Raw genomic sequence first — 21,778 nt, forward strand, 5'->3', positions numbered from 1 at the left:
CCTAGTAAATTCTTCAACGACACATAAACAATCAAGGTTTCTTTCACAATTCACTCATTTTACAAATACTATATCATTCTCAGCCTTTAGAGATTATATTAAAGCTCTCCTAAAGCTTAGCATTTTGAGTAAAGAAGCATTTGTACTTTAAAACAGGACCATCTGCATTTCATTAACAGCTTAACCACCATCTTGTCTATAGATAAATACAGCATTATTAAATATGTTCTTTAGAAAGTAGTTATTATTCTGAGTTCTTAAGTTGCATCAAATTATATTCTTATAATATTGCAAAGCTGTAATTTAAAGAGTTTAAAAAAATAAAGGGAAAGAACATAAGTATCTTTCTGAGGAAAGTTATTGATGCAGCTTATAATAATGAGGCATAGTTTGTACCTACTTTGCAAAATTTCATTACAGGAAAGAATTGCTCCAATTTTATACAAAAAAACCCCCAACCCATTCAAAATGACAAAATGTGTTTGGATAGAAATTTAAAAAATTCAAGGACGTTTGAACGTTAGCTGTCATTATGGTCCAGTTCACTGTTTATTTCTTTGGTATGCATCTCCTGACCTGTATATAAAATTCATAGTTTCAGAAGTGACATGTGCAAGCCTTGGACAACTGGGGAAAAGGCATATTTCCTGACCTTGTAACCATAGCAACCACTTGCTGATTGGTAGCAGGCAGCCTTTCCATCCTTTACCACTGAAGGCAAGTATGTGAGATTGCTGGCTTTGTTTGTGGCTTGTGCTTTATTTACATGCAAACATGAACGTCAGCCTTAAAATTTCCCTTCCTTTTTTGTTCACTTGTATGTTTTTGTTGAACATTATGGTAGGAAAGACGGGAATGAGAGATTCTTATTTCATAGTTTTGCAAACAATTTACTGTAATTATTAAAGCAGTAAGTGATTTCACTTTAAAACATGCACATACACTTTGAACAAAGTTGGAAAGATGAACAAAATTTTGCCATTTGTACTATTAAGATATGCTTCAGCAAACAATAATTTTTTACATTGATTCCAGTTTGTAGTAGAAAAAACCCAGTATTTTTTAAAATGCACTTCAATAGGAACCTATTCATAAAACAGCATTTTTTCCTTTTCTACATTTTTCTTTCCCTTATTATTCTGATATTACAGAGTAGGCTGCGCAAAATGTAAGTTATAAAATACATAAATGTGGAGGCTGCCTCATTCCATGATTAAGGTTCCAAATTTTCCCTTCAGCATCACATTAAACAGGTTGGAGGCTCTCAGTTCAGCTGAATCCTTTGTTGATAGCAGTCACTAACACACCTCCCCAAAGCCTCCGCTACAGCTACTTTGTCCTATTAAAAAAAAGGGAGAAAAAAAAAAAAAGAGAAAAAGGAAAAGGACTCAGTACAGTTCAGATTGATATATAATCTGTTCAAGGGTGGTATAGACTAAGCATGCATGGACATATTTTCTCATCTTGAGAGAGGCTGCATCTCCAGGTCAGGACTGTTGTTAGTGGCAGGGAGGTAAAAGGGAAGTCCACTAAGCCAATGTCTTGCTCAGACTGTAATAAAGTGTGCACTAACAAAAGAATGCACTTCGTGATATTCCTCTTCTGAGACTATCATTTGAGAAGAAAGAATTACTTTTTTCTATATGAATAGTATGAAAGATGCTTTTAATTCAATGGGTATTTTAGTGTAATTTTTGTACACTTTATTAGCATATTTACAGGTATCTTTTAACCACATTAATTACACTTTATGATGGGTTTACATAATTTTAATTCTTTGTATTACCAGCATAATTTCTGCTTCTATTCTTTCTTATTAACTGATTCAGGAAGCAATATTATTAATTACCAAAAATTAGAAGTGATAATAATACAGGGAGAACGCTCTTAATAATATTGTTACAGAGACACCAAAAGGTAAATATCCTTTACCTCCCATAAAAATATTCTCTAGAATGTTCTAAAGTTTGCAGAACTTTAATAGGCTTTTTATTTATCTGACACTACCTTTGCTACACATGAATCTGATAGCATGAAATTACATGTAATTAACCTTATATCCATATATGCAAATATCTATAAAGAAACATTTACATGCATAGAGTATGCTGTCCATTTGACTACAAATGGACCAGAAGTGTTTAAAAATACATGTTATGGGCTTGTTTACAAAATACTAAGTAATGAAATCATCAAATCACATTTCTAAGTAGTGCTAATGCATCCTCTGTTTTCATGAATATATTTAGGGATCATTTCTGCAAACGTGTAAATTTACTGACAGAAATAGTCAAATTTAAGTCAACTTAAATTTTGGCAAATTGAATTATTAATTTGCATATATTTTCTGGAAATCAGGTCTTTACATTTGTAATAACAAATTTAAACTTTCACTTTGAAATCAGATCTAATGCAAAAAGATTTATTTCAGTTCTACAAGGCTCTCTCTTGGACCTATTTAAAAATCCTTCTATTTAAAACTCATCCTTTTTTTTTTTTCTGAATATAAAGGTCATGTTCTAGTGCTCTTAAAAATATTACTCAAAGAAGTGATTCTCAAGAAAAGCATTATTTAATGTTTTAACTAGTTAAAGTATTGTAACATTGTTTTATAAATAAAGATAAAGATTTATTCTGACCTGGCACAGACATGGACACTGATGAAAGAGATCTCTTCCAACTAGTCAAATTACAATTCCCCTGTAGAATGTAAAGGAGAAAACAAAAAAATCTGTTAAATTTTCATTTCTTTCTTAATATGAACATTAAAAATCACAGGATTTTGAAAAGACAAGCAGCTTACATTAGTGAAAGAACTTTCGTTTTTTACATAATGGTTCTACTCAGCAGTAATTTGCTTTACTAGAATGCTGTAAAGTTCTCTCTCAGCTCTGATGTACTGTATAAAACATTTCTTAACTCATTAATGTCAAATATAAATTAGTTTTATATTGGAATTTTAACAAACCAGACTCCACAAGCAACATAAAAATCTAGACTATTGTCAGAAATGGTGTAAAGTCGAATGCAAATTTAACCCAGGTATCATTTATCATAAAAGACACACAGACATAAAAAAAGACACATTGCACTTTCTTGAATGCCCTGAAAATATTGCTGAATACTATGCAACACGATTAGTAACAGGAATTTTGAAAACAAACAAACAAACAAGCACAAATGAAAAAATGTAAATGTTTTAATTGAGCCAATATAAGGTGATTGCACCCATGTTATTAAAATATTTTTCTTAGATATAACAATTCTGGACTCTGACTAATGTGCAGTGTTGGAGTGTCCTGAATATGATTTTTCCACTTGTATATCCTTTGAATATCTGAGCAAGCATGTTGTATTGTATTAATATCATAATTCAAAGGGAAATTTATTAAGCCTCCCCCCTCCCAGTATTCCCATTATAGCTAAAAGTTGCAAATTCTATATGGCAGAGCCTAGACAGTAATATCAAATTTTAATAACAATTTCTCTTCTTCAGTCAGTGCAATACTGAAGAAAAGCATAAATTGCTGTGACTGACCGTTAGTTGTTAGAGAAGCAATCTGACTTCTCCACACCCTTATTTCAGTGTATCTGCTCTGTCCCTCAGCTGTATTAATGATAGCATGAAAGGTCACATGATAAACGAGTGACAAAAATATCAAAACATATTAGCCTGTAGCTTTGTTATCAGTGTATGGCAGATATGACAGAAAATTGTATTTTTCCCCTGAATAATTTTGTGTTACATTTTGCTGGCTAGGCAGAGTGAATTAGGGAGAAATTTCTGCCTCTGACTGTTTGTCTCTTTTTCTGACATACTTGAAGTAATAATATACATTAATAATAGGGAGTAGGCACAGGGAAGAGGTAAAAATCCAGGGGCAGACTGTCTGTTTCAATTCTACAAGGTGCTATCCTTGTTTCCTCCTGCAATACAAATTTTGTTGAAAAATACGCACAGCATTGAATCTTATTAATGCTACTGATAATGATCTGCTGTATATTATGGATATAAAACAGGAAGATGCAGAAAAAAGAGAAATAGAAAAATAATTTTAAAGTAATGAGGTTATGTTTCCACCCAGTTGTACTTCTCACCAGTACAAATGCACATACTCACTAATTAAATAAAGGCAAGCACCAACAATGCTCATTGTGACCTAGTAATTATGAATTACAGACAGATATTACTCCTCTTGGTTTAAAGGCTGGCAGCAGTTGCAGTCCCTGGGGAGATGAGGTTATCAATCTTTGAAAGAGAAAATAGAAATTGGCGGGAGCTTAATATCTTATGGCCTATCAGTCTCCATGGTCAGGCCATATCCAAGTTCCCTTTGCTGCTGGCAAACAGCATCAGTGGCAACTCAGTCCTTAAGCTCCCAGCAGATCAAAAGCTATTGAATAGAACTGTTCTGAAAGACTCAAAGAGAGGACCACAAGCCCAACATGAAAAGTTATATAATTAAAACCTCAATAAACTGATAGCATATACATATAGATGGAGTATTAGTGATGGACTGCAAGACATGTAAAGTGTGCATAAAAATGAGAGTGCACTGCTCTCAATGAACAAGCAGCAGTGGAAAGACATAGAAAGTCTTTGAGTCTTTGTCAAAATTTCAACCTGATTTTTATAAACTTTCTCAAATATTTTCTTGAGTTTTATTTTCATTATTATTCATTTATGTGCAGTTCCATGTTTCTAATTATCTTGTGAGAAAAGAACTGCTGAAATATGTCTGAAACAAAATAAGTTCTTGCAGTATTTATGATCTGATTCACAGAAGACAATACCAGAAATCTCATGAGAACAATGTTCTTACAAGAGATTTCCAACCAATTTTACAGACCAACACAATCTGAATAGTTTGAATCTATTCCCAAACTCCAAACCTTTGAGATATGTATCTTATCACAAAAGCCTTGTTGTATTGCACAGGAACTGTGAAGTGAAATAAGGGAGTATGTTACATCCTCCAGGACCTGTGAGTGGGTAAGGTGGTATTAAAGCCTGGAATTTTATCGAAATTGTCCAATTTATACGTCAGACTTTTCTTTTTTTTCCCCTTTTTTATATATTACTCTGTAAGGAAATTCTGCTATTATTCATGTATTTATGTACAAAAAAAAATTCTAAAAATCAAGGCATGGTACAGATAAGAAGAACCAACCTTTGCCCCAAAGAACTTACAAGTCAAATAAATCTTGTTTGTGTTTTCAGTATTTTACCTGGCAATATATTCGAGAGAGTGACTATGCATAGGAAAACACCCCCAACTGGCTGCTCCCAAATATCTCTCCATCTTGGAATACCTGGTACATTTTCAGGTAGAGTCCAAGCTCCTTTTCTCTTGCTTTTGATAAATCTCATACTGTTTGTCAATATTCATATTAAGCCCCAATACCATACTTCCAAGATCCAATTCAAGTTTCACACCTAAAGTAAATCAAAAGTCAGGGTTCTGCTTGGGATTTCTCAGTAAGTCTATATTCAGCTTCACTGTGTTCTTTACTACCTATCTCATATCCTTCCCCAGGGTACAGCTGGTTTGGTTTATTTAAGTAACCAAAATATTTTTTTTCTTTACTAGACTAGTTTCACTCTTCTGCATCTCCTGAGTGTCTCTCTCTCTTTATTTCCACACACATATGTATATTCTTGATTTATATTAATTAATTCCACTCAAGACTATCTGAAATTGATACTGATAGCCTCTGTTTCAAAGTTTATGAAGTTTCACTAAATCTATAAAGGCTTCTATGCACAAGAAATCTGAAACACAATATAAGCTTCTCTTTTTTGTTTCTTTTGTTTTGGTTTGGGGTTTTTTTGGTTTTGTTTTGGTTTTTGTTTAATTCATCACTTTGTGTTTTTGTTTAGAACCAATGCCCTTCAGCATTTCCAGACAGCTTCCATAGAAAGTACAGTGTGAGTACACTAAACATACTACTACACTAATTTCCATTCCTGACTTCAAAGAATAATGTTCAAATTGTCTTGTATCTAAAACTACATACTTCTACTAGAAAATTACTAGACCATTTGCTAGACAAAATTAGAAGAAAAATCTCACCATTATCAGAAAGCACCTAATTATGCCTTCCTGGGATACATATTTATACTGCAGAAATGCCATTAAACATTCACAAGCTGAAGCCATGATCATGGTATAGCTGTAAGAGACTGAAGAAGAATAGAGTCATCTATGTCTGGTTTTTTTTCCATAAGTGGAGATACACACTTTCAGGTCATTATCATTTCATCCATACAGCAATATATATATATATATACATATGAACACACATTATTTACATGAGACAAATTGCCCCCTAAAATTTCTATTTCTCTCCACTGACTACAGAGGGATCCTAAGAGGAACAGCAGAGAGCAGAGAGACAGAGTCTAGCACAAGATGAGAAAAATTCTTGCGCTACGTGTCATCTGTCACTATCTTCTTCATGTTTGTGATGATGAGAATAGTAAGAAATTCTCACTAGAATAATATTTTCTCCCCCAATAGTATGAAGAAAATGTTGCAGTGTTTCATCTTCACCGAATACAGTTTATCTTTGATTTGCTTCCATTATCCAAGTTCAGCCAAATTTTCCAGTATTTACCAGGCTTTTTTTTGGTACATCTTGCTAGTCAAAAACTGAAATACAATTTTAAATGAACTCAAGTAGTAAACACCAGTATTCCTTAGATATATTAAATTGACAGACCCATATATTTGCAAATTTTCTGAGAAAAAGTACTGAGAACTTGATACCTCTGTCTTTTTATTGACTGTGCTTTTTTCTTAGCAAAATGTAATACTCATTGTAGCAGGAGTAAATTATGCTGTTTGTGTGACCACATGACCACATATTATATCTGAAGACTAATTGAGCCTCAAGGACTTTAAACAAGTCTACTTCTTAAAAATTTCTACTCTCCCAAATACCATTTGACCTCACTGTCCAGGCCATTTCAATACTAACCTATATAACCACTTTTTACTAAGAGAATTGCTGATTCTCTTTCAAATCCTGTCTTTAACCTACTTCATTGAATGCCCTCCTTGAAGATGTATTTTCTTTCAGTAGCTGGAGTTAACCATCAAATGCCCTAATATCATAAAATCATGGAATCATCAAAGACTTTGGGTTGGAAGGCAATTTAAAGGATGATGTAGTCCAACCTCCAGTTGATACATGTAGATGCATAGATAGATATTGTATCTTATGAAGACTCGTGATTTTTTTTCAGTACTGCTCTTCCATAGAAATGTTCTATTTCTATGCATTTAATGTTCTAGTGCTTAATGTTCATTGTGTAGCTTCTCTACCAACCGTTCCAACTCTTAGGGTTGGAAATATGGTCACATAGCCATAATGACAGATAAATCTTTCATTAACATGAATCATCTTAGCTGGATAGCAACAAATTTTAAACAGCATCCGTACAGTTGTTTCACTCCAACTCCTTTGCAGGTCAAGTTCCCCTCTAGATAGTTTTCATGTGTTTTAGTCTGTGGCCCCACAGGGCCGTGATACAAGTCAAGTGATTTGATGGCTTGAGTGATTACTCATGTCAGTTCAATACAGATCTGTTCAAGAGATCTTACGGCACTTCTTGGCAAGTTTATGAAGGCTTTTCAGTTAAATTTCTATTTATATTTAAACAACAGGCAGATCTAGCATCTCATGGAAGTGCTTAGGATTTCACACAGGGAAGAGGCACGAACCTGTACTACTTATTTTAAAAAATGTTTTGTTTTGCACAAGCTGTTGCCAAACAATTCCAAACTTTGCATAATTCTATTCCACATTACCGCCTTTCCTCCAGTCTCCTGATGTTTACATTCTGAAAGAAATTATACATGCTGATTATACACTAGCTGACACTCAGTTGGCCATATTTTCCTTTTTCTCTTCACAAGTCCAAACCAAAATCAAATCTGTTTAGAATATGGAAGTCTACTTTCATGTTTTATATCTGAATTTTTGTATACTAGCAAAACATTTAGTTAATAGAGATACTGACTTTAACATTTCAGTTAAATCTAGATTACTTTAACCATTCTCCCATCCTTTTTCAGTCTGATTTGGAGCAAAATCTTCCCAACATATCATTTGAACAACACATTTTTGTTCTTGTCCTTTTATGCTACACAATTCCTGATAGATATATAATATTTTAGATCATTTAGCCTACGAAAAAATCTATTTTTAGTTTTATTTTTATTATCTTGTTTATATTTTACTAGTATTTTCCTGAGAAAAATATGAAGTTCCATCTTCATTTCTCTCGGAAAGAGCATCACTCTTTCTTCCCATTCTCTTTGTAAGATGGTCCATTTGTAACAATGACTATTCCCTGGTTTGGTCTTTCATTCAGGGAAGTGATACGTTGTATAAGAGCCACCCTTAATGAAATAGGATTTCCTTAAAAATATCTAAGTTATTCAATAATTATTCAATGGTTTAGTTCCATTTTATAGAGAAGCAAGCAATATGTGTTAACAGGTCTTAACATATGAACTTTATTTTTAAAATCTAATATAGCTCAGTTTGAAACCAGCCTTTGAAATTTAGTCAAGGTAGTTACTCAAGGAAATTCCATCCAAGTAAAGCTGCCTTATAAGCTCTAAAAAGAACTATTTTTCTTCTCTGATTTAAATTCCTCATGTTAACATGATGCAAAAGTGATAAGTGAATTCAATGGGACTCACAGCAGTTTCAATATAGTGTCAGGACTCTCTATTAAAACTGTATGGTAGCTGTCAGAACGGCAAAGTGGCTACATTTTGCTCAAATTTTTGGGTGATATTTTACATAACCTAATGAAACTCTATGTCAGTAGACACAGTTTTCTGGCACTTAAACATATGCCTGAATCAACCTAATAAGCAAATAAAATTTTGGAGGCTATCATCAGAAATCCTCTCATTGCAAGATCACTATCAAATTCCAGATCTAGTTTACTGGTATATATTATGCAAAAAGAAAAAAGAAAAAAAAAAATTACAGTCCACGGTTCTCAAACTTTGTGAAATTTATGGCTCTGCCAGTTGTAAGTGATCTTCTCCCACTGGGCATGCCTGTTTTTCACACACCCTTGATCTTAAATGTGGCATTCAAAAAGATGCCAGATCTTGTCCCGGGAATGTATCTGCCTATTTCACCATGTACAAGAGTGTCCTCCAATCTGTTTAGAGCTCGTTTTATGTTCATAATCATGCAAGTATCTCAGAAGTGTTATTGAACACTGAGACTATGGAGAGTTTGATATGTGATACCATTCGTTAACTCTAGTTCCTCCTCCATGCTCCATATCAAGGATGTAAGATCTTCATGAGTACTTAAAAACATCAGTTCAAGATGGGTCAAGCTGAGGTGGATTTTTTCAGCACTTCTTCAAACTGTCCTGTCATCTGCAAATCAATGAGCATGTTGAAACAGGAATCTGAGGTCCAGACTAGGTTTTATTGCACTCCAGGCTAACCTATTAGGGGATAGATGTATTTTAGCCCCTAGTAATACTTGTCAAAATAATTGGCATCTCACATATCCCTATCTGTTTGAGGGAAGACTTTGAACAAGCAGAATGTGAAACATAAGGACATGTCCACTGGGACCTAACCACAGAGTAAAAATAGACTAGATCTAGCTTTTCCTCCTCCTCTTGCTCAATTTTCCAGTCCCCTCCTCTGAAGTTTCTATGATAGCTCAGGTGGCCATTGTCTTGGTCACCGGTCTGGAGCAACACGAGAACAAGCAAGAGAAAAGTATGTAAGGCAACATTGCACATTTGTGTGGTGATCATAATATTTAAATTTAGGAATGATTAATACTTTGGTAAAGGGCTATATCAATAAGACTTTCTCTCCTGGAATCCAAACCCATCATTAAGTATTGTGAAGATATCCTGGAATGCCGCTTCTACCAGGTTTTAAATAAGGCTTTTTTTATAAAAAGGCCTCACCTTTGACTGAGCAAAGGTTTACAGAGTTTGCACCAAGGCACAGCATTTACATATTACACATTTCACAAAGCAGAAGAAGTCTACAAAATTTTGAGCACTAGATCTCTAGATCTAAATGCAAGTTATAAAAGTAGAAGTGCTAATGGTCTCACCACATCTGCAGGCAATATCCATCCATATACCTTGCTTCAGAAGGAAAAGATTCTTTTTGAGCTCATTGAAAAAGAAAATCTAGGAATCCTGAATATGTAGCTGTTATTTATGTAACTGGCCTGAGCACCCATGATCATCTTCTGAAGCATTCTAGAGCAGGCAGGAAGCGAGTTAACTATTGCTAATGGCACATGCCAGTGAATTAGGCATTAGATTGGCAAAATTAAAAATCTTGGTATGTAATTGATGCATGCAGTACACTTTGCTGTCTGTGGTTACCACTCCAGCAATTATTTCTCAAGTGCCTGTGAAGCTATAGAAGCTGAGGGTGGCCACGTTCCAATGAGCAAGAAGATAGATATCTTATTAGAGATTATCAAAGGCCAGCTTCATATCAGAAAATCCTTTAAGTCCTATTGGTCATCCAAGGACTCGAGGATAATATTTTCCAGTGGATAAAAATCACCTTGTCTCAGAGGCACCATGACCTAAGAAAATATAAGGAGCATTATGAGTAGGATGTTTTGTGCTGTCATGTAGCGACTGCAAACTGAAAGCCAGCTATGTGGCAGTAGAAGAAATTATACAGAGTGGTTAAAGGCATTTATAGCAGTAAAAATACAGCACTGGTGGGTAGTGAGCAAGAAAAGGAAAGGGAGTTATAAGGTATTATTAGTGACAACCAACAAGGGAGCTACTAGACCAATGATGAAATTATATGCTAGAGTGAAGCATAGAGGCACTTGGAGGATATGGAAATCCCAGCTTTGCACCTTCTTCATAAAGGGTACTGCAGAAGGCAGAAGTGGTCTAAAGCATACAGATCAGGAAATAACATTTTAAGGATTTGGGCTTATTCAGACCAGATCCGGTATGACTATTCAAGACAGCACTGGGTAGACCAAAAGGTCTCACAAGCCTATTAGCAATGTCTCCAGACATACAGTTTTCTAACAATGTTACACATTCAAGAAGAAAGCTTGTTTTCTGGGAAGAAAAATTTATTAAATCAAGTTCTGACCTTTTGAAGCTTACAGAAGCACAGTTCTCCACTTAAATGCACACACTAGCAACATCTCTCACACATGGCTCTATCATCTTCAGTCCCAAATTATACAGAGCCAAATTCTTAAATGGACAGCTGTCACCAAGTAGGACTGTTATAAGTCAACACTAAAACTATTATGTACACAGGAAGTGTACCTGTATGTACATTTTGTAGTGTCAAGTTATTGCACAAACTTTACCTGGCTACTCAATCTATTCACATTTTCCTATATGATTCTCGAGTGAGCTGTGATAGTAAGGGTCAGATTATAGACCTCGAACACTTCAGCTAATGGAAATAACTTTTATGAGGAAATACATTGTTTATTGTATTTTATAAAGTGCAACCCACAGAGGGAAAACACTATCTCTGTCACTGCATTATGCAATGGTTTGCAAATGGGCCCAAGACTGTTGGTAGCACCATCTCCAAGCCAGACAGGCAAGCCTGTTTAGGACACATACAGAGACCAAACGTGGGATTCTGGACTTAAAAGCATCAAGTCATCACTTATGGCAGAATGAGAATTGGAAATTAATTCTGAGGCACTTACAATTCCATACACTTCTCTGCAGTATCTAGGTACCTGAAAACTATTAATAGAGATACTTGAACAAACATTGTTAAAAACCATACAGAATTTTCCCACTTAATCTAGAGTGTGGGTCAGCACACTCTTTAGGTTTGTCATCATAAGGGTTTCAATTCCTTTTTCTCTTGGGGTGCATTCAAGCTTATGGGAATTAAGTGTCCAAAAACAAATGGATAGAAGGCACCTTTTTTTCATAAGAAAGTATAAGAAATAAAGGAAACATTTCTGTTCAGTTACCCAGGCAAGTAGACTTGAATGCTAAATGATATCTACTACCTTCAAATTTTGTAAGAACTTCAGACACAAGAAATATAGATGATACACACTGCATGCTTTAGTACCTTACACTAGAAATCTAGACCAGGAAACTAATTTTTATGTGTGTTGGTATTTTTTAGATGCTGATGTTGTTGCTTAGGTTTCTAATTTGAGTGTCAGCTCCAAGCTGACACTAAAGTAAAAAGAATGTCATCAAAGCAAAATATTTTATACCTCAAATTACTGCTCACAGATTTGGTTAGACCATAGATTTTCTACAACTGAAGGTAATAACACATTAGAATTAAGTTTCTTTGGAGTTCTTTACAGTCATCACTAGCATTTCTTAGTTTTAAACAATCTTAAAATTTTATATAAAACTTTATATAAATTTTAATTTGTTGGTAGTCTATTAAAAAGTTAAGCTTCACAAAGAAGCCAAGCTCATCTAACCTAAATAAAGAATTCCTACCTTCTTACTTGTGAATGGCATGAAATTATTTCAAAGATCAACATGCTTAACCAACACCTGTGTTCTCCCATATGAAAATCTATACAACCATTACTGATCATTTACATCCTTGATGAAATTGTAATAACAACAATAAAAACTCTAGTTTTTCCAGGTGTAGTCATTTCACCTAATTCAGGCATCTAAGTTTTCTGTACAGTCAATGGAAAAGAAAGACTCTTCATAAAGTGACCTAAAGAGTACAAAAATGGAATTTTGTACTGCTCTTCTGGAGATGGCTCTCTCCATCAGCATTGTATAGAACTTTAGAAGACTTCATAGCATAGACGTCCAAGTTGAAAATCTACAGTAATTATTGTCAAAATGTCTGTGAACATGTCCACATGCATAAATTGAGATTGAAATTGCTCCTTACTATCAGTGAATGAGAATCAACATAAGATTTGTGATGTTCTACATCTTTTCTTTATTTCTTTAAGGCAATTCTTCTAGTCCAACACTCCAATTTAGAATTGGTTTCACATAGTGCTGCATGATATGCTAAACCATTTATTTATTTCCATTTTTTTTTCAGAAAAATCTACTGACTGCATAAATATCATGTATTATGTGATGTTGTATTCCCTATGGTTTTCAATACACTAAACCACTCAAAGTGTCTAATAACAGCCTTGTCTAAATAAGTCACTTGAATCCAGCTGCTTAAACCAAAAGTAGAATTTAGTCCTAGATCCCTAAATGGTGGTTTCTTCACTTTCTTGACTCTAGTATCATGTGACAAGCCAAATTACTACATCAAGTACTCATTTTGTAAGTCATCACAATATTGACACATTCCTTCCCTGCACGTGATTATCCTAAAATTAGTGTGTTGAGTACTGCTTACCAGCCTTACGCTCTAGTTTTAGAGTATGGTCCACCAAATTTACAGTCACTCGGGTCTAGCTGAAAATCAAGGAAAAAAAAATATTGAGCCTGAAATACACTATTAAGGAAGCCAATTGGTCTGTACACACTACTGTCTCCGTACAGACTTAGTTGCACATCAATTAAATGCAAGAGTTCACAGGCAACTTTATAAGAAAGACCTTAAGAAATAAGTCTATTTGCAATTCATTAAAACTGGTTTTAGAGCTTTTTTATATACTGAAGAAATCAAAATAGGCCATGGAAGATCAGGAAAGATGAAAATGACAGATTATAAACACTACATAATCAGCCCCAGCAAGTTCCATAACACATAGGTGTTCCCACTGCACAAATTATCGCAACACCTCATTCTTAAAAAGCAAAACCTTTCAAAAGGTGAAGATAGGCTATTTCTGATTAGAGCCTTCTTTGTATTACTGTAATTTCTCCACCATAATCTTAGGAGAGTGTGTGAGAAGATATCAATGCATAATAGTGATTATTTGTACCAGTAAGAGCACAAGTAGCAAACATGTTATAACCTATGACAAACCCAGACAAAACAGAAGAAATGTAGTTTTGTTCTGGTACATCAAAAAAGGTTTTCCAACACACAAAACTATTCTGAAAAACAGTTTTCGTTAAGTGTTTTAACTTCATAATTTAGTACCTTTTTTTAGTATCAAATGCTACTTTACTCCTCATCTAAACACACAGGTAGTTCCATTCCAAAAATATTTGTTTTGTAGCTTTTTAGGGGCTTAACACCATCTGAAGGCCAAGACACCAAACAACTAGAGGGTGCAAAATCGGTCTGGAAAAATTTCTTGGCAACATATGGAATTTGATAAAGATATTAAGGTCCAACTCTAGGCTCAGTGTACTGAGAAAATCCCCCAAAAAGGTAGTCTACTGTCCATCCAGAGACTGCAAATGTGCTGAAATACATACCCTTGCTGCCCTAATGTATAATGGGAATAGGCATTGTGATATCATTATCATATACAGTAATAAAGTACTGTATATGATCAAAATTGGTTTGAATAATAGAATGAGAATCCACTTTGGCTTTATAGCCTGACCCGGCACTGCAAACACTCTATTGTAGTATTCTTAAAATGTAACACTGCGTGCTGAAAGAGCCACCTTCACAGTGAGTCAATCTCCAGGATCCACAGAACCAGAAGTTCTAGAGATAAACAAAGTAACTAACTGAGTTAATTGGAAATAATTGTGTAATTAGATGAAAACTACTCAGTTAAGCCCCTCAAAAATGAACGTAGTTTTGTGCACAGTTTGTATATGACTGAGTTGGGATTCATTGGGGATTCATCTCAGGTGGTATACAAGAGGTCAGATTAGATGATCTATTGAACCTTCTGGCCTTAAACAGTATGAAGCAATGAGAGTATTTATTATATCCAGCCTTGTATGCCTCTCTTTAACTGCAATACTATAAATTATTAACTATTATAAAAAAATCTAGTCACTTCATTGCTACATTTTTTAAAGAAAACAAATAAACTCGGGTTTAGTGAATAAATTGCCTCTTTAAGCTACAAGTACTATAGAAAGAAATGATCAAAATTGTCATAATTCAAAGTATAGTTGAAAATATTTTATTTAAATATTTTAAAATTAGTTTTATATGACTTAAACTCATTTTTGCTTTCAAAGATAAAAATTTACATTCATTCGCTCAAAAATTACATATTGACATTTTCAGATCTGCTCAATATTTTAACTGAAGATGTACTATAGCCAGCCTACATTCTGAATGAGGCTTTTCTGTTTACCAAAATTTCTTAAGTACACCAAATAATTCTAATATTTTAACAACTTTTTGAACACTTTCTTTTTGCAATAGTAAAAAAAATCCTAACAGGAGTGATGAAATAACCCTATTATATTGCCTCAACTGCTTACTCCTGACTACTTTCTGTTTCAGTAGTTTACAGCTAGTTACACAATGAAAATAATTTATACTGAAAATTTATATGTCTAGATCTATATCTGGAAATCAACTTGAGAGTAGATAACTCTTTTCTATTTTGTTTTGGCTTTTTAGTGGGAGGAATTTATAGGAACATCTTCAGGAGCATATTTCAATGTACTTGGGTGTTAGTTCAGATTATCATTGCCAACAAGGCCATGCATGTGTTTTTAAAGAAATTAATTCGGATAGTTGGATTAGTATAGTCATGTAGCTTAAACGCAGAAAGAATCATTAAAGTTATCTAGTCTGATATGAGATATATGATGATCTTTCAGTTTTCACACAATATGTATTTGAGATCAGCAACCTAGGTTAAATTAAAACTTCAGTTTTGCTACAGTAATATTGTTTAATAAACTTCACATATTTCTAATTCTCGGTTGTTTTACTTCAGTTTACAGATATTTGCTCCTTCTTATGCATTTACGCTAGATTATAGTTTATAAACACACCTTCAAGTGTTTTAAAAGTATTATGGCATCCTTCCCCTGTTATTTTTTTTTCAGAAATGAAGCAGATTAAATGCTTTATTTATTCCCTCAAAAACATTTTCTCCTACTCTAACAACATATCAAGATTATTTCCCCTACCCTAATAATTTTAAATTGCAGACATTTCCCTGAGATAATGTATTTTATATCTCTCTTATCATGATTGTATACATAAGGAAATATCTTACCTACTCCTTGATGCCCTACTTTTACATTCCAGGGATCACATGAGGCCACGTCTGATGTTCATGAGAGTGATGCACATTCCTGCTGAACTGTAGTCTGTGGAATTCACTCTCATCTGTGATGATGAAAATGATCAGTAAAAGCGAAATGGGTCATAACTCTTCTGTTAGCAAGGAAAGAAGTGGGGGAAAACAATGGAAGTTACTCGTAATTTTTTGGGTTTTTTATAAGATTTTTGCTGCCTTCTCTTATCCATTGAACAAACAGGTAGTAACTGAATTTTTCCCCCTATCATTCAATCTTAATGATCGTCTCCAGTTTAGTTTCCCCTTTTCTGTTCTAATTATCTGTTGCAGCCCGTATACACATATGAATAACACAAAATCAACAGAGACAACATTTACTGCCCATGTTTTAGTAAAGTCCAAAACTAACTCTGCCCTCTGTCAAGGAAAATGCATAAATCCAGAGCCTTTAATTATTTTACCTTTGTAAAATGTTCTGCTTTCCAGATAAATATTGACCACTATAACTTTAGTTTTTCAGAAACTGATTTTGAAGATATAATGCAACTCAATTTGGGAAAAAAAAAATCAACCTTTACAGTATTGATAAAACATGTCCTTAATACCTAATTTTTTGTCTTCAATGTTATATTGTCCCTATGTGGTTTAATGTTCTAGTGAACAATAACAGATACTTTGATGTCTCCAAATATTGGATCATTAAAAGAAGAAAAAAGTTCATAGCTCCTACTAGACTGAACTTAGATTTAGGCTGAGTTGTATATATAATTTACCTTCAGGACATTTTTTCATATTACAGTATAAATTTTCTTCCCTTTTAGCTAGTAAACTTCCCTTCCCATTCATTAGTAAATGAATGACAGTTGGTATCAATATAGCTAAGGTATACTGGGGAAAAGTTCTACCAATTTAAGTTATTCTGTCACCAGATGAAACTGTATAAGAGTAAGGAGATCATTACAAAACATGACTGAAGAGTGAACTTCGTGTTGTGTTTCTGGTTGCTTGTGGCTGTATAATGTTGTACAGGAATGTGGCTATTTTGGACGCTCATTTCCTGAAATCTTGTGGGTAAATAATAAACATTTTGATATTGAGAAAGTTACTCAAAATGTTCTTAGGAACAGGTGTAATTCATTATAGAAATAAGAATACACCTGCTTTAGATTTGATGGAAAACACCATGCTCATTACCATGTCTTTCTATCCCACATACATTCATTAGAACAGAGGAAGTGGCAGCAGAATTCAAAGGAGGGACAACTTTATGCAACACTAACCACAAAGGGAAATTTCCCAAATGTACTTTTTAATTTAGACTAGAACAGTGAATGGCATCTTTCTTCTAGCTGCTTTTGGCAAGAATTTGAAAGAATTTGTGTTATTCATGGTAGCTAGTATGGGGCTTTACTTTGGACTTATGCTGTGCATCAACAGTGTTGATATTTCAGGGATGTTTTCACTACAGCTGAGCAGTGCTTACACATCATCAAAGTCTTTTGTCCTTCTCACCCCACCCCACCCCACCCCACCAACACGCAGGCTCACAGTGCACAAGGAGTTGGGAGAGAACACAGCTGGGACAGCTGACCCCAAGTGAACAAAGGGATAGCCCACACCATATGGGGTCATGCTCAGCATAGAAAGCTGAGGGAAGAAGGAAAGAGAGACATTCAGAGTGATGCTGAATGGCTTACCAAGTTGCTGCAAGGCATGTTGGAGTCTTGCTTTCCTAGAGATGGCTGGGCACCTACCTACCCATGGGAAGATGTGAATTAGTTCCTCAGGGTCTTTTGCTTGTGTGGGGGGCTTTTGCTTTACCTTTTAAAGTATCTTTATGTCAACCCATGAGTTATATCACTTTTACTCTTCTGATTTTCTCCCTGATCCTCTGGGTGAGGAGTGAATGAGTGGTTATGTTGTGCACAGTTGCTGGCTGGAGTTAAACCATTATGGTCCTGCTTATTGATTATGCCCACATTCTCACATAGTACTGTGAACTTGAATGAGAACTTCTTTCAACAGAAGGCAGATAAACACTTTGCAACTTTAAGAATGCTCTAATGGCAGAAATGAACAGTCTCCCCTTTTGGTTATTCAAAATCTCCCTTCACATGCAAACAGTTCAAAATTTTTGTCTGATAAAAGGAAAACTTTCACAGGCACTTCATATGCAGGGCTGTGGTTTTTGTTTCTTTATACATAATAGGTAGAAAGGCACTGATTCTGCTGACTTGTCATCTTAATTCTCACAAAATGATGATTTGAACCTTGCCTGAAATCTGTTAGGAGATAAATGTGGGTAAAGAATAAGAACAGAGCCACATGAAGTCTATGAAATATGAATCCCAAGGGTGACCACCCCTTTTCATTCAAGCAGGAAAATAATAATTAAAAGCATCTGATGCATTACACAAGATTTGTTAATTAATTAAGTGAAAGTTGTTTGTTTGTACTCTGCTATAGTAGAAAACACAGTACATGGCAATGTACAACAGAATGTACACTAATATTAGCATGAAGTTGCAGGCTCACACTGTTGGTACAAATACTGGCATGTTTTATAGGCCTGATCTGAACACAAAAGGCATGTATAGGAAGTAACATTTACATGTTATAAAGGGTGTGAAAATTCTCAACATGCTGATAATTAGAAACAGTGTTAGACGTTACTAGTAGTTGATGTGAACATTGAAAGGTACTGTGCAAACAGTGATATCTAGCCACAGATCTAGTTCATTGAAAACAAAAATCAGACAAATTTTAAAAAAAAATTTTCTCAGAAAACGTGGGGTTTTTTTTTTTTCATTTGCTTCACTGGATTTTGTAAAAGGCCTTTAAAGGGGGCTGTCATTCTCTGAACATTCAAACATGGCTTACGTAAGGCAAAAATATTCCTATTTTCTGGTCAGCATGCCTCACCATCAGTAAAGTACTAGGCACAGATACATACGCAGATATAAATGTTTTGATCTACACAAGAGTCATCATGAGGCATTTGATAAAAACAAAAACCAGCCAAGCAAACAAACAAACAAACAAACAAAACTACCCCAAACAAACAACAAAAAGAAGAATTACTCTCTGTGCCATGTATACAAGTCACTGCATATTCAGTTGCATTTATGTGATCTCTGAGGATTGCCTTTTAGGACTGTACTCTAGTCTGTTATATAACTCAAGAGAAAATGCTGATGCCTCTGTATAGTTTGTATGATTTGGAGGAAAAAGCTAAAAAACCAAATTATACCTATCTGCATGGACATAAGATGTTCAGCAATGGACAAGTCTTATGTTCTTAGTGCTGAAATAAGAAATTGCAAATGCTAGCCGCAGGTTTTTGACATGCCCAAAGCAAAGGACACAATACTTTAAAGTTAGGTAGTTTGTCCTCATTGTTACTGGATTTGATAATCCCCACTCATTTCAAGGCAATACTTCCAAGTGGAAAATCTTCTTCATGGAGATTTGTTTTTCTCTACGTTGCATAATGACCTGACACAAATGAAATAGCAACTTTTACTTTAAGATTATAGGGCAGTGTGAACTTTATATTTTATAAGGCAAACAAAATTTGTCATCAGACTTTAGTTGCTTACAAATTTTACAAACCCTTAAATGTAATACAAAAAATAAATGAAGGCAGAGAACCATCTCCTATGTCCCACTGTTAAGTGTAGAAATATCTTATTCTGTCAATGTGATTTCATAGCAGGATGAAAAATGTCAAAAGTGGGGATGACAAATCAGTCTAGTGAGGAAAAATGACTCTCAGACAAGAGATGTCATTTGTCATGATTGCCATTTGACTGCACTTTCTCCTGTCTTCTCTTTCAGATGAATGTTACTTTGCCATTAATTTAAAATTATCTTAAATCAAAGATAGGTTGAACATGAAAAGCAAAGATACTCATCTTTTGAAGTTTTGCAATATGCAGAAACCTATTCAAATGTAAACTTACTGAAAACTGACATACACATTATAAAAAGGTTATCATCATGAATTGTTAACTTAGAAAATATTATAGTTTTTTAGTTCAAAAGTCCATTTTTCCTAAATACAGGCAACAGCATGGCTTTTGTTCAAAACTGACACAGCTGAGCACAGCACTCTGAGCCACTGCATAATATGGGTGGTAATTAAGCCACAGCTTCAAGGTTGCATGGGCACAAGACAATTCAGCCTAATGAAGTATCGATTGGCTGCAGTCGAGGTAAAACAAGTTGACATTCATTTAGAGGTAGCAATGTGAATATACCACAAAGCCACCAAGGAAGCAAGGGAACAAAAACAATGAAACTGAATTTTAATCTTGCAAACACAATTAAGATTCTTATTTACAGCATGTTGCTATCACTTAAACTAAAGCTAATTGCATACTTACTGCCCTGACATCAGATTCTTAAATCAGCAGAAATTATATTCATAGGCTGTTGGCAAAAAGCACATGAAGTTCAGTGTTTCAATTAGAACCTGTCCTAACACGTCAAAAACCCAACTGCAAATAAACCCCCCAAAAACTTAGAGTTCACTTAAGTTTCCACTTTATTCACACAACAGAGTTTATTTTGAATACTGTGATAAACTCCTCTGTAACACAGCTTACTTAATTGTTAAGGGCAATAGTCTTACCTCTTAACTGAATAATTGCAAGTAGATTATTTTTATTGTAACAGTATGCAAATCTTCAATATAGTTTTTAGGATTAATTTTCTTTCTGTCTAACTTTATTTATAGAATCATAGCCTTGACCACATTTGTCTTGTGCACATATATGTATAAAATGATATGCATAAAATGCATATAGCAATGTAGAACTGTACATCTTTAAACTTACTTTCACAATCATTTTGTTCCTAATCACCAAAGTTAATTTTCTAAGAAGTGAGGTGCTCTCAAAAGCCACAGGAAAAGTGCAAAAATTTTGAGATTTGTATCAGAAAAATCTCCAGCAAAACAAGAAATTAGGGTTTCAGGAGATTTAGAATGTGGATACAAATATCAAAGTGTTAATTTTTCTGTATAATATTATATTTAACTTAAAATTCCTGAAATTTTACTTACGTACTTTGAGATTGAACTTATTAAGTAGTTTAACAAATCCAATAAAATGTGTATAAGAAAACAATATTAATTAAAAAGAGAACTCAGAAAGTATAAATACATGAATTCTTTCCAAATTGTATTACTGGTTTTAAAGGTTTCTCAGGAATTTCTTTGAATTTGGATTGCTGACTTCTAGTTTAAATAATTAATCAGCATCCTTTTTCCTGAATTGCTAGCAGAAAACAAAATTTGCCAAAAAAGCTTGTAACTGTACACTGTCATTTGTGACTAAATCCTTGCATTTTACAAACACTCAGAAATTGCCACAAATGTATTGCATTACATCATTCTAACAAAATCCTCCTTATAAAGCTGAAATGTGAATGTGTTACGAGTTTTTATCTTCCAAAAGTGCAAACAATTTACAGCTTGCACCAATCACTTTCGTTTTCTCATGAAAAATACCCCCAAATGACTGAGAAAGTGCTAATGTGTCTAATTGCATTATAGACCCCTCCGGCAGACAGATATTTCTTTAAAAAGTAACTCATTAAATCACTGATTGCCAGATGTTGGGATTCACATCAATTGCCCTACTTATGTACTGAATTAAGGCAGTCTGAGCACTGTAAT

General features: G+C 34.2%; 1 long non-coding RNA gene across 2 annotated transcripts in view; it reads right to left on the reverse strand.

The window, feature by feature from the left end:
- LOC136301740 (uncharacterized) overlaps positions 1-21,493 on the reverse strand; it is a 22,118-nt gene extending 625 nt beyond the window's left edge. The window contains exons 1-7 of one of the 2 annotated variants that reach the window (XR_010723933.1): positions 21,168-21,493; positions 20,484-20,529; positions 17,796-17,852; positions 16,075-16,187; positions 13,377-13,435; positions 2,640-2,700; positions 1-1,339 (exon numbers count right to left, since the gene is read on the reverse strand). The exon at positions 1-1,339 is cut by the window's left edge and continues 625 nt beyond it. This is a non-coding gene — a long non-coding RNA (uncharacterized lncRNA). Of the gene's footprint in view, positions 1,340-2,639; positions 2,701-3,538; positions 3,598-13,376; positions 13,436-16,074; positions 16,188-17,795; positions 17,853-20,483; positions 20,530-21,167 lie in introns of those variants that run through there. The other variant, XR_010723934.1, reaches the window with a different exon arrangement.
- Between the last annotated feature and the right edge of the window lie 285 nt (positions 21,494-21,778).

This window comes from Chamaea fasciata, unplaced genomic scaffold, assembly GCF_029207755.1.
Source record: "Chamaea fasciata isolate MVZ Bird 193981 ecotype frontalis unplaced genomic scaffold, bChaFas1.0.hap1 SCAF_1, whole genome shotgun sequence".
NCBI lineage: Eukaryota > Metazoa > Chordata > Aves > Passeriformes > Sylviidae > Chamaea > Chamaea fasciata.